The sequence below is a fragment of the Hypanus sabinus genome, chromosome 18 (assembly GCF_030144855.1).
Source record: "Hypanus sabinus isolate sHypSab1 chromosome 18, sHypSab1.hap1, whole genome shotgun sequence".
NCBI lineage: Eukaryota > Metazoa > Chordata > Chondrichthyes > Myliobatiformes > Dasyatidae > Hypanus > Hypanus sabinus.
The window spans coordinates 42,197,490-42,216,787 of record NC_082723.1 but is presented as its reverse complement, the minus strand read 5'-3'; positions in this window follow the sequence as shown (position 1 = coordinate 42,216,787).

The following is a 19,298-nucleotide window of genomic DNA, read 5'->3' as shown; positions in this document are numbered from 1 at the left end:
TTAAAAATCAGTTGTATAATGGTTCAAAAGTGCGAGAGGAAAGGTTACATGGAACCCCCTAATAATAAAGGAATACTAATAGTAGTTTTACAATGCCTGCTCTTTGACAGACCTCCTTGGAGAATTGGTCTTAGAGTAAAACTTGCAAATCACCCCAAATTCCAAACTATATTAATAATTTTAACATCTGTTTAAAAATCTTCACATGCAGGCCAAATGCAGGATGACTTGCTTTAAAGATGTCGGAAGGCTCGCGCACTGGCGGACGTTGAATTCCGCGCCGGGAAATTGTCTTGCGCGCTCCTGAATGCTGCCTGGTTGTCGATCGAGCGTCTATAAATAAAGAGGTCCCGTTATCCCCTTCTCAACGGCATTACGGGGCTCTGCAACGGACAAGTAAGATTATTAATCCAGTTTTGTAAACCAATAGATTAGTTTATAAAGTTTCCATTTTGAAGTTTGTTGTCAAATCAATTAAAATAAAAGCAGAGAGACTGGGATATTTTCTTTCATCCTTTAACAGAGCCTCCAGCAAAGCAGTCATAGAATTCTTTTTACTCTCGGGATTATGTAGCCCCGCTGTGTCCTAAGAATTTTACCTTTGCAGTTACAACTTTTTGTACCCCCATTCTATCTTCAGGTGTATGATATGAGGTAGCACACTTGTAAGTGGGCCAAAACCAAATAAAGGGTTGATTTTACTGAAACTTTCGGAATGGTCCTAATCTGGAAGTTGTCGTTCTGGGGAATTGTGAATATATATTTATTAAACTGTTTGCATAAAATGTATCTGCACTGCAGTTCTATTGAAAGAGTGTGGCGATTGCATTGAATTCATGTTGAGAAATCCAGTTCCAGATTGTTATGGTTTTGCAAGATTTTTAATTCATTATAATGGTAATGATTTACTTTAATTGAATTACCAATCAAATGACTCTTAAAAATACCATTTTCATCTTTTTTGCTATGATTGAATCATCTAAAGTTCAACTTTTGAGTTGAAAATTTAGGCATAATATGCTTGTTCAACAATAGCTAGGATGATTGTGTGTTGAAATCAGGCTGAATGAGAAATAACAATTTGAGGTTGGTATAATTTAATTAACTAAGCAAAATCATCCTTCAGAATAAGCCTAAAATATTTGATCTATAAAAGATTTACTAGAGCAATTTGTCAAGTATAGGAATAACACACAAGCATGAGGCAGTCAATAGTAACACCAAGCCAAGGTGAAAAATAAATTAAACTTAAGCAGCTTTTTTAGTATTGGGAAACATCAAGTCTGCACAATTTCCAAGGGTACATGCACATGCAAAATATTAGGCATCTGAAAGTGACTGAGCCACATAGAGTAAGATTGTTGCAAATATAAGCATTGAATGTACACAAAAAGTGGCATATTTCACCTTTTCCTTTTCCTAGGCATATTCAGCCTACTTTGAAGAACTATCCCTCTTCTCCCGATTTTCAGCTTTTTCAGTGCCAAGTTAATGTTGATCGAGAATGGGTTTATTTCTGTGGTTAACAATCAAGAAGACATTTTTACTGTTCACAAATGTAAAAGTAATGTCATATTTTTATATAGAAGCTTGCCCCTGAAGTGATTTAAAAATGTTGATAATCTCTAAAGGAGTAATAATACCTTTGGTCCTGTGAATTGAAATAATCAACGACCAAGCACCAAGTCTCTAAATTGATATTGTTCATTTATTTCACACCCAACAATTGTGCATATTAATTTCACTTGTCTGCATTCAGATCTGAATCAGATTTTTTTTATTCGTTACCTTCTTAAAAATAATGCATCAACGTAATTTTTTTAAAAGTTATTAAAATGTTATCAGGGAGTATCTTCTTTTGGAAGGCAACTTTTATCCTTCAAAGAGTTTCCTGCTTCTTCTGAAATGACATCAATGGTGAAGAACTCCAAACTATTCTGTATATAGCCAAATTGAAAAGTCTATAGCTGATAAATGATATTCAAAGTAAGAGATGGAAAGGAAAAGACTTCCTTAAGGTAGCTTCCTTTGTGAACACAGAACATCCCAAAGAATATTGAAAGATTGGACATTCTAGTTCATTGGACTTTTATTGTTGTGTCACTGAAACAAGTTTCAGAAGAGTTGATAAGACCTTGAATGCACTGCTTGTTTTAAAATTTAGTTGTCTTGTACTCAAATATTTGCCTAATTTATTGTATTTCTCATGCGATTTCAAGTCATGCTCGAGGCAGACCTTTGCGTAATTCAACATTGGTAAAATCAAAACCATCTGTTTGGACTTATTCCCATCCCTCATTGTGGATGCCTGCTCAAGCTCAGTTCAATACCGTGCAACCTTGGTGTCCTTTACTTTGAATCTGTGCATGTCTGACATTCAGTCCCTCATCAAACATGCCTATTTTTACAATGAAAATCACCATCTCCTATTGCCAAATGCTGCTAAAGCTCATATCTCATGTCATCTTCACTTTGCCTCTTCACAACATGCTGGTCTGGAAAATTCCACCTGTCCATTCAGAGCTCCATTGCGTTATGCTTTACAAAATTCTCTCATTGCTCTCCCCTCTCAAAGCCCTCCTTCACTTAAAAATCTTTTAAATTTTACAAGGATTTAACTAATTGTAATGTGCATCTTTAGCCTATAATATCTCAGTATGCATTTGGTGATAGTTATTTAGACAGAAAACCTTGTGAGAATCATAGATTCCAAAGCACAAATAATGTGATTCTGGTAATTTCTAGATGCTGTAGTCATGCATTGCAGGTGTGGAAGCAATAACACAGATGTTTGGCTAAAGTATCCTGCAAACCAGGGCTTGGTATTGAGCACAAAATATCTGCATAAGTATCTGAAATATCCAACAGGATAAATGGCTCATTGGGATGGGCTGATATTTCATCTCAATCCTAATCCAAAAGGGAAGCTATAGTGTTACATGTTTCTTATCTACATTTTTAGTACAATAACAGAAGTTTGAAATACAGACTGCTCTAATTTCTGCCAATTACAATTCCCAAGTAAAATGACAAATACATACCTGTCCTCTTCTTTATAGGCTGTACTCAGATTTGAGAATGACTTATTTCTACTGCAGGTCTGTAGGGCCTGAGTGGACAGATAAGGCCAGTGCTGGACCAGACCTTGGTACCACTGGGGGAGAAGGTGCTTGATGGGCTGGATATTTGGTTTATTTGGAAGTGATGCATTTATGACAAATATATATGTTTATTCTGATAAGAGAGCTCAATCAATGCTTTGATTTTTCTCATGTTTTCTTTCCCCTTTCAGATCATTTCTGTTGAACGTAGGAAAATGCTACATTTGTGTTCACAATGTGATGTATCATCTCAGCAATATTAGTCATACTTATTTAATGGTGACTTTTGATCAAACCTTGTATGCTAATTGGCTTGCTGGAAATGCATTCTTGTGTTCAAATTTGTCTTAACTCTCCTTGAGATCAGATTTTCTTTAGTAGATCTCTTTAGATAATATTTGACAAAATCACAATTTGGAAGTGCTTTATGAGAGAGAATTTATGAATATTGCTCTGCAAGGCTCCCTCCATTTAGCATTGTCAGCTAGTCATTATTAAGAACTAATGTTTCTGGCAGTCCAGAGTTGTTATGCACCTGATAACACAACCCTGGTAAAGGATCAATAGTGGATATGGAGAAGGTGCACTGATGATAGGAAATAAATACAATAAGAGGTTTAGTTTGGGATTCAGGGATCACAAACTTCTGATAGTTACTTTAATGAATATTCTACCTTTGACTCTGAATAAAAATGTAGATTCCACCATTGAATATGAATAGTGGAAATGCTATCTATTTATTATGAATGGAAAGGAAAATTCCACCCACTGATTTTGAATGATGTCTATGCTCCATCCATTCACTGTGCAATCAATCTGACCATGGGACTCAGCATCTTTTACAGATTTTGCACCTTATTCTTTTCAATGAGAGACATTGATCATGTGGATAGTCAGAGGATTTTTCCAAGGGCAAAAACGGCTAACATGAGAAGGCACAGTTTTAGGTGCTTGGAAGCAGGTATAGAGGAGATAGCAGGGGTAATTCTTTTGCACAGAGAGTGGTGAGTGCGTGGAATGGGCTGCCAATGATGGTGGTGGAGACAGATATGATAGGGGCTTTTAAGAGACTCCTGGATAGATACCTAGAGCTTAGAAAAATAGAGGGCTATGGGTAACCCTAGGTAATTTCTAAAGTAAGTACATTTTCGACACAGCATTGTGGGCCGAAGGGCCTGTATTGTGCTGTAGGTTTTCTATGTTTCTAACCCAGAAGTATCAATAGAAACATCTTTGTGACCAAAGCATTCTGTTCAACAACTTGTTTTTGTTAGGGAAACAAGCAAATTTGTATTTCTAGAGAATGGTGCAAAGGAGCTTGTAGCAGATAAATCACAGGGAATCCTTTGAAGGATTTTCTTACACAATAAACTAACTCATACACCTAAAGTTTTAACTGTTGAAAAAATGATGGTAACACTCAATGCACCAGTCAACATTTTTGAAGGGAATAGATAAACTTCATTCTTCATTAGAAAAAGCTTAAGTCATTGAAAATAAAAAAGAAACCTATTGATAGTTCAGGATGAAATCAGCGCATGAGAAAATATTTTGCTGCATCGTCAAATGAGTAGAGTTGTGGTCTGAGATTTGGTCTTAATTTTGCTAAGGTGAAAGTTAATTGGAAACCTGAAATCTAATCAATACAAACATGGAAAGTAAAGCAGGCTTCTATTAAATAAAAGAGAATAACAAAATCTGCATTCCATTTTAGAGATTTTTTATTCCTTGCTTTCTTGAAAACAGCGCCTGCACAATCATGAATGGATGGATGTCAACAAAGTAATTAACCAATAATTTTTTCAGACTGTAACCATTTAGCTAAATTTAAGTAGGATCACTTTCTCTTCTATAATGAACACACAATACTGCTTTGACTTATAATGTTGCTCTCAGTTCTCTTAGAATCAAAGTAAGTAAGTCAGTTGAATATATAATTGAGTCTATTGGTAAATGAAATGGGCTTAAATAAAGCAAAATTTAATATTAACTTTGGTTATCATCTAAACAATAGGTGGTGAAATCCTAATCTGAAAACTGAGTGTGAGCATTGGATTAGTATTGTCCGTAAGTTAGAAATAACAGTATGTTAACTGCTTACACATAGAACATACTAACATTATAAATGTATGGACCCAATAACAGTATGAATGTATTGACTAAACAACACTGTTTTAAAATATTTCTTGCAATTATTTTTATAAATATAGTTTCTGAAATATAATTTTAAAAGTGAGCAAAATACCATGTAAAGAATTATGCAGCTTTGTAAGGATGGCAATGTGTTCAAGTGACCAGTTAGTACTGGTAATAAAATTATCCTTTCCCCCCAGTTTAAGTACAAATTTTGTGTACTTAATTTGTACTTAAAAAAAGTTTAATTTGTACTCAAAAAAATACCCGAATATTTTTGATGGTGTTGAGTGGTGCAGAGAGCATGTAATCAAAACAACATTTAATCCCATTGTTCTATTTTAAAGCTGTAGAACAGTGATATTGAATACTCTGTCAGCCAGGTTCCTCAGTAAGTGCTAAATTTGGTAGCATTGCTGTACCTCACCTCTAATCAGCTTCTCACAGGATGGACCTGATCATAGAACCTCCAGGACCACAACCTTGTCGTTGTGTTAGGAGGTTTATGTGCCTTAATGACCCAGGGAGCTACATTGGATGGAGTCAGGGCTTTATGCTTTGACTCTTACTAGGGTCACCATTGCCAAACAGGTCAAAAGGGTAAAGGCCAGACTAAGAGTGGTCCACCTGATTCTATGGTTCAGCTCAGGGCTAACACTCTGACTGGTAAAACAATATTGTTACAGAAACAGCAGTGAAGAATCCTTCCACATCTGAGTGTGAAGGTATTCCTGAGTCTCTACCTGGGACTTGCATGACAGACAATAGTGAGAAATGAGAGGAAGCTACTGACATGATGAAGGAAACCCTGAAAACTGACTGAGATGGAGGACCTTAATTGCTGCCCTAAATGCCAGTATTGTAAAGAAATAAAATGCAATTGGTGGGAAAGCTTTCAACCATGTCACTTCATCTCCAGATTCATCAGTTAACCATAAGTGTGCAGATGGTGCTTGTGTGTGAACATTCTTGGAAAAAAATAATCATCATGCAAAGAAGAACATCTGCTAAATGAATGACCTTTCTTCCCAATGGTAGCTGGGAAATGGCGGCACAGACTGGACAGTGGGGATCTTTGATGATGGATGTTGCTTCTTAAGGCAGACCCTCCCTTATGTGCTACCAATGTTTGGGAAGGAAGTGCCCATGATGTATTGGGCAGAGTCCATTATTCCTTGCAGCTCCTTGTGTTCCTGTGCATTCAAATTGTTGTATCAGACCATGATGCAACAGTCAGGCTACTTTCAACAGTACATCTTTAGAAGTTTGTTAGAATGTTTAGTGAAAATCTAGCTCTCCTTAATCTTCTGAGAAAGTTGATAGTGTGCTTTCCTTATGATTGCATCTACATGTAACTCTCGCTTCGGCTAGCGGCTTAATATAGGGGACGATAGCCCCCAGTCTGGCCAAACTTAAGAAATCTTGTTTGGGTGGATACTGTGCCATGTGCCCCCGTAACAATTCAACACCATGAAACAACAAAAGTACATAATAAGTGATTAAATGATTGAGCTTTGTAATTCTTAATTTGACTATATGGTTAAAAAGGAAAACAAAAATAAGAAAAAGGGCCCTTCTCATGAAACAGTCTAATGCGCAATGTTGAAGCTCACTGATAAGGCTGTTTGTCCACCATCGACCTCCTATTGTCACTGACCTTCTGACCCTCGCTCCAAGTCCACTTTGGACGAGGTCTACCAACTCTCTTCATTCGCATCTTCTCTCCTCATCTCTCCCCAGCAAAAGACCACAAATTCCCGGCTCCCAGACACAAAAGAAAGAATAACATCCTGCTCATTGGCTAGCATGCCCTGTTATCTCCAGCCATAACCCAAACATTGCTGCTGCAGAGAAACCATTACTTCAGCAGTGGAACATTACAGAGAAGCCATTACATTAGAAGTAAAACCTTACAGCGCGTTACATACAGTAAACACTGCATCCAAGATGAGTCATCTAATACGTTAAGGCCCAAAAGTTTAACGTTGCTGAATCTCTCCATCATTGATCCCCCAAAGTAGACTTTTACATGTTTGCCCTCCTTTTTCACCCTGAGGCCAATAATCATCTCTTTAGGTTTGCTGATCTTGAAGAGAGGTTGTTCTTGCCGCAGCACTCAGCCAGGTGACCTATCTCACACCAGTCAGCTGCCTTATCTCACCTGTGATTCGTCCGACATCAGCAGTGTCATCAGCAGATATGAAAACAGCACTGGAGCTGTGTATGGTGAATAGAGCAGGGGGCTAAGCACACAGCTTTGAGGTGCATCTGTGTTGATGATCAGAGAGGAAGATATGTTATTACAATCCACCGAGGTTGAGCTCAACCAATGAGGAAGTTGAGTCTCCAGTTGCAGTTGGAAATGGAGAGGCCCAGATCTTGAAGCTTGATATTGAGTTTAGATGGGATGAAGTGGATGAAAAGCAGCTTGATGTACAAGTTTCAGATGGTCCAGAGCAAAGTGATGAGCCAGAGTAATTGCATCTGCTGTTGACCTGTCATGGCAGTAAAACTAACTTTTTCTTTCCACAGATGATCTGTAGTGAATTTCTACATTTTCTGTTTCTGGCTAACATGATGCAAATAATCAGATGAGAGACATTACAAAATATTCAAACAATATTTTGTAAGGGCAGGGGATGATGTTGTGATTGTTGTTGCAATCTATGCTATAGTTGATGTAATATTAAAGGTCCCACATATAGAAGTTTCAGCAGTTGCTAGGAAAACACTCAACAACAAAGACTTTGTTTCCTGAATACTTTTTGGGTGTATCTGATGGATTTTGGGCTGCTGATCATAAAAATCACCATGAAATTTCCCTACCACACACCTTTTTTTAAAAAAAAATCACCTATATTTGTTATTTCAATTCATAGTTCAAGTCAATTAAAATGTTGTGACAAAGTAAGATGAAATAGTTTCCATCTTGTCCAAGCATGCGTGGACATGCTTCGGCAGGGTAGATGCTGCATGGTAGGAAAGGTTTTAGAAAGGCAATAAATTTCTGTGAAGAACTTCGATAGTTGAGACAGATATGACTATTGCCAAGATTAAGGAAGGCATTTGTGTTGGCCCACAAATTGAACAGGTTATCAATAGCAGGCAATTCAAAGAACTTAGAGTGGTACTGGAGAAAATCACATGGAAGGCATTCAAGGATAAGCTTGAAAATTCTCTCGGCAACTACAAAGCACCAAGCTACGTGCAGCTGGTTGACAACATGCTTCAAGCATACAAAACCATGAAGTGCAACATGTCACTACAGATTCATTTTCTGCATTCTCATTTAGACTTCCTCCCTGCAAGTTTTGGCACTGTCAGTGACAAGCGTGGTGAAAGGCTTCACCAGGACATTGTAATCCTGGAGAAATGGTATCTGGGCAACTGGAATACACCAATGCTGTCTGATTATTGTGGACACATAAATGAGAAGCCCTGGACACTGAGTGCAATTGAAAATCATCAACAAAACATTTTTAGCTTAGTTGAACTATTGCAAAACTGGAGCACTGTTATGCAGCTATATAATTGCATTATATTTAATAGAAATTATTTTCTTGTTTCTCCACATTTCTACATGTTTAAAATAGTTTGAAATTATATTTATGTTCAGCTTCAAGCAGCCTATCATAAACAGAGAAAATTACTGAGAAAGCAACAGTTTTGAAAAGAAAATGTTGTCCAATGAAATTAATATTCACTATGTCCTAGAGTCATTGAGTTATACTGCACAGAAACAGCCCCTTGGTCCAAACTTTCCATACCGACCTAGGTGCCTATCTATATAATTCCCAATTTCCTGAGTTCAGTTCATCCACCTTTCCTGTCCATGTACCTGTCCTCTTCCTCTGATGGTTCATTCCATTTATCCATTACATTTTGTGTGTAATATTTGCTCCTCAGGTTCCTTTTAGGAATTTCTCTCTCACCTATTAGACTTTATAGTTCTGGGCTCTATACCCTAGGAAAATAATGACATGCCTACTTCATCAATGTCCTCATAATTTTATAAACCTCCGGCTTCAAAATCCAGCTTCCTTTGTTCCAGGGAAAACAGTAGTAGCCTATCCAAACCCTCCCTATAACTCAAGCCCTTCAGTCCAGGTAACACGTCTATGAATCTCTTCTGCATTCTCCTTTGTTCCTTCCAAGATTGAAGCAACCAGAACTGCACATGGTATTCTAAGTGCAGTCCTAATAATTTGTACAATTGTGACAATATCCCTGGTAGAGTGCTCAGAGGATGTGCAGACCAGCTAGCAGATGTTCTCACTGACATCTTCAACATCTCCCTGAGCAGCGCCACCATTCCAACGTGCTTCAGGACCGCCACCATTGCCCCCATGCCGGAGAAGTCTTCAGTGTCCTGCCTAAATGACTACCGTCTCATTGCACTGACATCCATTATCATGAAGTGTTTCGAGAGGCTCGTCATGAGGCATATCAAGAACCTGCTGCCCCCTTCACTGGAACCCCTGCAGTTCGCGTACCGTCCCAACTGCTCAACAGATGATGCCATTGCCACCACCCTCCACCTGGCCCCAACCCACCTGATTAAAAAAGACACATGTTTGGATGCTGTTCATAAACTTCAGTTCAGCATTCAACACAATCATCCCTCAGAAACTGATTGGAAACCTGAACCTACTGGGCCTGAACACCTCCCTCTGCAACTGGATCCTAGACTTCCTGACTGGGAAACCTCAGTCAGTCTGGATTGGGAGCAGCATCTCCAACACCATCACAGTGAGCATGGGGGCTTCCCAAGATTGCGTGCTCAGTCCACTGCTGTTCACTCTGCTGCACAACTGTGCTGCAACACACAGCTCGAACCACATCATCAAGTTCGCTGATGACACAACCGTGGTGGATCTCCTCAGCAAGAATGACGAGTTAGCTTACAGAGAGGAGGTGCTGCGGCTAACGTACTGGTGCAGAGCCAACATGAACAAAACAAAAGAGATGGTTGTTGACTTCAGGAGGGCACAGAGCGAACACTCCCCGCTGAACATCGACGGCTCCTCGGTAGAGATCGTTAAGAGCACCAGATTTCTTGGTGTTCACCTGACGGAGAATCTCACCTGGTCCCTCAACACCAGCCCCATAGCAAAGAAAGCCCAGCAGCATCTCTACTTTTTGCGAAGGCTGTGGAAAGTCCATCTCCCACCCCCTATCCTCATCACATTCTATAGGGGTTGTATTGAGAGCATCCTGAGCAGCTGCATCACTGCCTGGTTCGGAAATTGCACTATCTCGGATTGCAAGACCCAGCAGCGGATAGTGAGGTCAGCTAAGAAGATCATCGGGGTCTCTCTTCCCGCCATCACGGACATTTACACTACATTCTGCATCCACAAAGGAAACAGCATTATGAAGGACCCCATGCACCCCTCATACAATCTCTTCTCCCTCCTGCCATCTGGGAAAAGGCTCTGAAGCATTCGGGCTCTCACAACCAGACTATGTAACAGTTTCTTCCCCCAAGCTATCAGACTCCTCAATACCCAAAGCCTGGACTGACACCTTGCCCTATTGTCCTGTTTATTATTTATTGTAATGCCTGCACTGTTTTTGTGCTTTTTGCGCAGTCCTGGGTAGGTCTGTAGTCTAGTGTAGCTTCCTCCGTGTTTTTTTTTACGTAGTTCAGTCTAGTTTTTGTACTGTGTCATGTAACACAATGGTCCTGAAAAACGTTGTCTCATTTTTACTATGTACTGTACCTGCAGTTATGGTCGAAATGACAATAAAGTGACTTAACTTGACTTGAAATTGACAGAATTCTTCTTCTGTTCCCATTCAGAGAACTGTGTACTTGTATTCCAAGGTGACTTTGATCAATAATACCCCCCATTGCCCAGACTTTCTGGTTTAACCTGACCTGGTTTAATTTTCCAAGATGCACGACTTTGCATTTGTTTGGGTTAAATTCCATCAGCCACTCACTGTCCCACTTACTCAGAGATTCACAGAGGCATCCAGCCCAATCATCAAGTACCTATACAATATATTCCAATCTCATTTAACAGCACTTGATCCATGGCTTTCTATGTCTTGTCAATTCAAGTGCCCATCTAGATAGTTATTAAATATTGTGAGTGTATCAACCTGTGCTATCCCAGCAGGCAAAGCATTCCATGTGCAAACTATCATCCTGGTTAAAAAGTCTTTGGTCTGAGCCCCTCCAAGTCTCTTCCACTTGCTCTAACCTATGGGTTCCAATTTTAGGCACCTTGGTTAGGGGGAAAAATTCCTATTCCCTACCGTATCTATGCCCTTCATACGCACCCCCCCCCCCCCCACCACCAGTCTTGTTCACTTCAAGGAAAAGCCCAGCTTCATAACTGTTCCATCCTCGGCAACATCATGTGCACCTTCTCCAGAGGAATCACCTACTTCCTACAGTATAGTTTAGTGACCAGAACTGTACACAGTAGTCCAGCTGTGGCCAAATCCATGTTTTATCATCTTGTATCATAATCTCCCTGCACTTACATTCAGTGTCCCAGTGAATGGAGGCAGATATCCCACATGATTTCTTTACCAATTGAACAAGCTGTGCTGCCACCTTCAGAGATCCTTGGATTGTACACCAAGGTCACTTTCAAGGGCCCAAGAATGCATTGTATATATTTTACTCTTGTTAGTCTCCCAAAGTGTATTATCTCACACTTAATAGAATAAATTAAATTCCATCTGCCATTGCTCTGCACATTTTACCAAGTGTTTAATATCCTATATCATATGCCTATCCTTTTCACTAAATAATAACTCCAATTTTTGTGTCATCTGCAAATCAGACCAACCATAACTCCTATAGTTGTGTCAAAATGATTGATGTACACTATTTAACAGACAGTAAAGTTCTTAGCATTGAATGTAGGAAAAATAGGATAAATCAGGTTCACAGATGGCTGCGTACTGCTGGAGGAGGGAGAGATGAGTTTTTAAGAGCGTATCTGTATCAGAAATGATATACAGAATGGACAGGTTGTACCTCAACGAGTCAGGGATCAATTTCATTTTCAGAGTTGGAATTCAACCAAGGTATTAAACTGATCTGTCAGGGAAGAGAATTAGTATGAAGTTTTCAAGAGAAGAAGGGACATGGGATTCAAGGGACAAAAAGGCATTAGAGTTAAAACAAAACTAATTCATTACCGAAGACTCTGAGACAAAGGGAAATGGATGGTGGATGTGGATGGGTTCAGTTTGTAAGTGAGTCAATGTCCAGGGTGTTCTAAAAATACGCTGATCTGCGGGTGCAAGGAATTAAGACCTGGTTGAAACAAAGGTCAAGTGGCCAATTAATAGTCCAGGCAATGAATTATTCAAGAAATATTGGGAAGGAATGATGTATTTTAAGGAGTAGCGGAATACATTTGTTTTGAACAAAGAAAAAGAGAGTAGTTATGGTAATGGGCAAATTAGAGAAAGTAGGAAGAAACAATTATGCAAGTACTGCAGAATTATGCAAGATCTTTATATTTTTGATAATTGAATACTTCTATTATTGAGAGGGAAAAGAAAAATGCAGAGCAAATGTTGGTGTGGTGTACTGAAGGATTTCTGAGTCAGTGTGATAAGGATTTCAATTTATCTCTGTTTCCACTGCAATCAAAACTACAGTTTCAGAAAAAGTGATGTGACAAAGAAAGTGTGTCTGAGTGCAAAACTATTTGGGAAATTCAATATCATTAGTTCTGAAGTCGTTGTAGAAAAGGACAAAGGAAAATCAATTGCAAGAACATCCTAATGGGGCTAAGCAAGTTTCAGAGAATTGAAAGAAGACCCGGAATCAATGATTGGCAGGTAAAATAACTGAGCAATGTCAGGCCGCCTAAGTGGAAATAGCCTGGCTTCAAAATTCCACAATGAAAAATGAAAAGTTATCTAAGGCAGGGGATAGAAATAACAACTTAAAATTACACAAGTAAAGGAACATATGTTAAGATGTTAGATTTAGAATTCAACAGTTAAACTATATACAAAAGGTACAAGAGGGAAATGATAAACAAGAAATAGAAACAGATTATAAACTCTCCGTCCACTTCATTAGGTACATCTATACACTAGCTCATTAATGCAAATATCTAGTTAACCACTCATGTGCCAGCAACTCAATGCATAAAATCATGCAGACTTTGTCAAATGGTTCAGTTCTTGTTCAGACCAAACAGAACTGGGAGGAAATTTGATCTAAATAATTTGACCATGGAATGATTGTTGGTGTCAGATGGGGTGGTTTGAGTATCTCAGAAACTTATGACCTCCTGGGATTTTCACACACAACAGTTTCTAGAGTTTATAGAGAATAGTGTGAAAAACAAAAAAAAAATGAGTGGCACTTCTGTGACCAAAAATGCCTTATTAATGAGGGGTCAGAGGAGAATGTTCAGACTAGTTCAAGCTGACAGGATGGTGACAGTAACCCAGATAACCACATGTTACAACAGTGGTGAGCATAAGAGCATTACTGAATGCACAAGATTTTGAATATGAAAGTGGACGGACTACAGCGGTAGCATACCATACATATACTCTCATGACCGCTTGATTATGTACAGGAAGTACCTACACTGAATGTAAGTTAATATCACAAAGAAGAAGCAAGCCTCGACCAGACATGTAAGGTTATCAAAGGAAGGGTGATGAGAAACAGTGACCGAATCAGAAATATAATTGATGGGGCAAAAGGATAACCATAGTGCTGAATCAGTATTTTGGATTGTTCTTAAATAAAAAGAAGGAAGATACCAAATTATTAGTAAAGAGGGACATGTTGGTACAAATAGATAAACTGATGTACTCAGGGCTGCTACTGCTCAATGTGGTGACACCAATAGTCTAGTTCAAATACTTTTTTGATACTAAGGGAAGTAAAGGGGAAAGTAAAGTCCCTGCACTCAGCCTTCCGGAGTTGGCACATATTACATCCTTGATCAAAGCACCTGGATTAAATACAGTCCAGCCAGATAGGGGAAATTTTAGTGATGCTATTCTTAGATAATATTAATTAGCATTTGGAGAATATCTGAAAACCAGCACAGATTTTATCATACTTGATAAATATGATTGACTTGTTTTGAGGATATAACAGAAAAAGTGGTTGGATGAAGGCTCGTGCTTGGATCATATTGTGTAAGTGGATTTCCCTGTATTCTTGATAAATTATTATCTAGTAGGCATTTTGGGAAATTTGCAAACTTTTAGAATTAGAGGAGCAGTATTCTGAGAAACAGAAGACCAAGTATAGATAGGGTGGTGTTTTCCAGACACTTCACCACACTGGAGAGAAATATCCAGTGGCAACTGTTGGGACTGCCTCTCTGCCTCCACCCTTGATTCATATTCATTACCAGGACCACATTGTGCTTGTGTTATAATTCCAGTGCAACTGGGGTAAGGCTTTGGAATGTATTAAACAAAAGGGTAGTTTCAGATTTTAGAAATGCAAATTTGTAACATTGGTAGATCATGGTAGATGAGATTTAACACAGGGAAATGTGAAATGATTCAACTCAGTTGGGAACATAGGAAAGAGCAATGTAAACAAAATGGGACAAACTAAAGTACATGCAAGACCAAGATGCCAATTCTGTACACATCTGATCAAACTGTGAAAGCTCTTTGCCTTGATTTGTACTATTGAACACATTATATGATAGGATGCCAATGGAATGAATTTAAGAAGCAAAGCACAGCACACACACTGCATGAGAGTGCACTTAGCTCTATTGACTTAAGGATGAGTTTTTAGGCAAAGAGATCCTTTGTTCTAAAAATCGAGGATTGGGGTGTGAAATTGGTATTTGAATGCTCTGTTATGGTGCTGAGGCTGCTGGTCCCCCTCCCGTTTCTTGTGTGGATTACACAAGTTGATTTCTTGTGTGGCTGGCACCTTCTGGCTATTAGCAGTTCCAACGGGACAGACCATATCATTGAGAGGAAGATTTGATGAAGTCTCATGACAGCTCCTGTGAATGCTTAAACCTACAATGTAGTTTGATGGCTGGGCATCTCATTTACTTCATGGAACTCCCCGGAGGCATCTGAAAGGGTGAGTGATCACAATTACTTGATCTACCTACGGGCTACAAATTGTCAAACATTGCAGTTGACATTTGGATTCTGAATTTAAATTGTTGCCTTCACCAGTTCATTTGTATTATTAATGAAGCTAATTGTAAAGCTTGGTGGCATTTGCTGAAGAAGATAGTTCTTTCTTTAGTTCACAAGCTGACATCTGGTTTCTTGGCAGGTTGAAACAAACACCACGTTTTACAAGTATGATATATATTGGAACAAGTGACATGAAGATACGCTGAGGTAGCTGGTGTCTTTATAAAAGAATATTTCCAAGGCTTTGTTTGCTTTGATGTGGTAACTTTACAAGCAGAATGGAAAATGTGATCCCTGTAGAAAAAAAAGGAATGTAGCGTGCAAAATATTAGGGTATGATAGCAGAGGACATTTCAGCTATAAACTATTCAAAACTGTGAAAAACAGAATGGTGCAATGTAGAAAAGATTCTCAATATATCATTGGCATTACAGGTATTACTTTATGATCCAGAGTGGAAAATACAGCAAATAATAAATTCCAAACTGAGTCATTGAATGAATCAGCAGTGCCACAGCATTTATTAATGCATTGGAAGGAATATTTTTATTTATTAAATCAAGGCTACCCAACTTTAGATTGAACTAGTATCAACATACTGGAATATTCACAGCTATAAAATGAAAACTTAAAATAAAGTATTGAAAATGCTGGAAAATATTCAACATTTCTGGTGGCTTCTGAATGTATAAGGAAATGGAGCAATCACTTCCTTAGTTAGCATTTAAGCAGGTATAAGTAGTTAAAGGGGGAAACTTAAAGTAAATATCAATACAAATGCTGAATACAATCAGAAAAGCATCATCTCTGCAGGGTTAGCAAGATTTTTGTTAGCAGTGAGCTGATCAACAATAAAGACTTGTGAAATTACACTCTTAACAAAGCATTAGCAAATTCACAGGGATATAGTCAGACAAAATTCAGATCTGAACTTCATGAAAAGATTTCAACACGGACAACCAGAAGTTTAACTAAAGAAGGGAAGAGAGTTATAGAGATGAATTATTTGAGGAGGAAAGTTTACAATTCAGATTCATCTACAATGTGGTGGTTTTATTCAGGTTGATCAGAACAATAGGTGTTTACATGTGCATCAAGCTCAGAACCTTTTAAGTTTGAAAGAGATTGCAGAGAGAAGGAAGGGCAAGGCACTGGCAGATTTGGAAACCAAAAACAGAATTTTAAACTCATAGAGTTGCTTAACATGAAGTCAACAAGTATGACTTGCTGTAAATTACTTAGGCAGAGTTTTGGATAATCTCAGTTTTAGAAGCTCAATATCAGAGAGACAGGCTAGTAGTAATCAGACTTAAATATTTAAAATGAGGAGTTTAGGAGACTTTATTATTATGTATTGCAATGTACTGTGCCTCATAATAATAAAATTCATGACATATGCCACTGATAATAAACCTGATTCAGATTCTGGTAGAAGATGAGTTTGGCATATGATTTAGTGGCACAATAGACAGAATGAGCATCCTTTGATGTAATGCTGATAAGTGCTTTCAAGTTTAACTTGGAATCAAATGTGATTTAAGTGGCTTGGTTCAGAGACAGTGGACAAAGAAGAAGGATGGAGTTATTGTCCAGGAATTTCAGTTTGTTTTGATTGAAAAGAATGGCTTTACTTTGTCCCTACATTTAATGGGGACTAACATTTGCCCATTACTCACTCTTTAAGATGTATTCTATTTTTCTATTCTAAACAAAATTTTCTATTTGATTTTTATTATAAAGTACATAACCTTACACTTTCCATTCTATATTCCATCTGCCATATCTTGTCCACTCACTAAATCCATTTACACTCTTCTATAGGGTCCTTATGCCCTGTTCATTACACTTTCTCAATCCCAGTTTTCAATCACTAGAAAACTTGGATATTTTGCACACTGTCTTTTCAACTAAATATGAATATCAATTATTGAATATATGAGAGTCCAGCAATGATCTTTTTGAATTCTACCAGTGGAATTTATAAACCTGTAAGCAAGCGGCTTATTCCCCTTAACTGCTTTCTGACCCTTACCTAATTATATATCCATACTAATGTGTCGCTTTCCAATCCTATGCTCTCATTTTCTCTAACATCATTTTGTGTGTACCACCTTATCACTTAGATGCTCTGGGTGCAAACTGGTCAACTTCAAAGACAATATCATGGAGCAAAGCAGACAGGGATAGCTAAAGTAAATAGATATAATCTGCTCAAGGAATTTAGTGGTAGATGGTATAAATATGGTAAAGCTTGATTAAAACAAAAACATTTTGATGATTAAATGGATGTCATGAATCCACTAGTACAAATTTCAAAGTAAAATTTATTATCAGAGAATGTACATGTCACCACATAGAACCCCGAGCTTCTTTTTCTGCGGGCATACTTCACAAGTCTATAGAACAGTAACTGTAAACAAAGAACAACATGCTGTGCAAATGCAGGTATAAATAGATAGTGATAAATAACGAACATGAAATAACAAGATAAAAGAGTCCTTAAATGAGTGCAGTTATTGCTGTTTGCAAGAGCCTGATGGTTGAGGGGTAGTAACTATTCTTGAACCCAGTGGTGCGAGTCCTGAGGCTCCTATACCTTCTGCGCGATGGCAGCAGCGAAAAGGATCATGGCCTAGGTGGTGAGGATCTTTGATGATGGATGCTGCTTTCCTACGGCAACGTTTTATGTAGATGTGCTCAATGGTTGGGAGGGTTTTACCCATGATGTACTGGGCCGAACCCACTACCTTTTGTAAAATATTCGACTCAAAGACATTGGTGTTCTTATTCGAGGCTGTAATGCAGCCAGTCAGCACACTTTCCACCACACATCTGTAGAAATTTGCCAAGGTCTTTGATGACATGTCAAATCTCCGCAGATTCCTGAGGAAGTAGAGGTGCGGTTGTGCTTTCTTTGCACTTATAGCAATTATATTTATAAATATTATTATTAAAATTGATAAAAAGTAACTAAACTGTAAAGAGGTGGAGATAGAATAGGATGGCATTTTTAACACTTTACATACCAATCAATATTTGAGAATAATTGAGAAAGATGAATAGAATGATTAACTATATTGTCAGAGAAGCTATAACCGTACTGGAATGTGTCACAGTCAAACTATATGTAATCAGGGATATTTGCATATTTGTCCCTTGTCCAATTTTGTTCAGAGACACATGGAAAATATTCAAGCCAAGAAGATGACCGTGAGTAAACCCATAAAGCTTTTACTTATGGTTTCATGTATGAAGAAAGAATGGAGACATGGATTTTGTCTATGAAAATAGGTATCAAAATAGAACACTGACTTTTTTAAAAGCGATGAGCAGTCAAACAAATTAACTAATATTTCTTTTCAGCTGTCTCAGGAAGCTTTTCCCTTGAGTAGTTATTCTATGACTGTGTTATTAAATTAGATATATTCTTTTGTGAAATGTAGGAATCTGCTCTGATTTCAAATGAGTCGTTGGCCTGCTCTCCCTGTCTGTGTTCCCATTCAAATATAGGTACAAATTAATTTAGTCACAGAAAGTTGAGTCAAGGCTTTTTGTTAATTACTAAAAGTGCAAAAAGCACCAGTTATTTTGTCTGATAAAACATTTTTTAACTATTTCAAGTGTGAATTCTCATTCCTGCAGATTTCAATTGTTTTTGGAGATCACATACATTTCTTTTCCTTTCCATTTCCAATTTGAAATCAAGCTGTCGGTCTTCTCAACCTTTGGACACCCTGTATCAGAGTAGTTGAGGAAGAATCTTGCCCCATTCTTTTTGGTCCTGGACCTCATAAAGAGATGTTTCACTGTTTCCATTGAACTCGTTTGGCAACCTTCTGATATTATTGATATTAGAAAGGCATTGTCAAGTCTAACTGCATGTGCTGTTAATTCATTTACCACACACATTCTTGGGCTAAATACGACGGGTAATTGATAAGT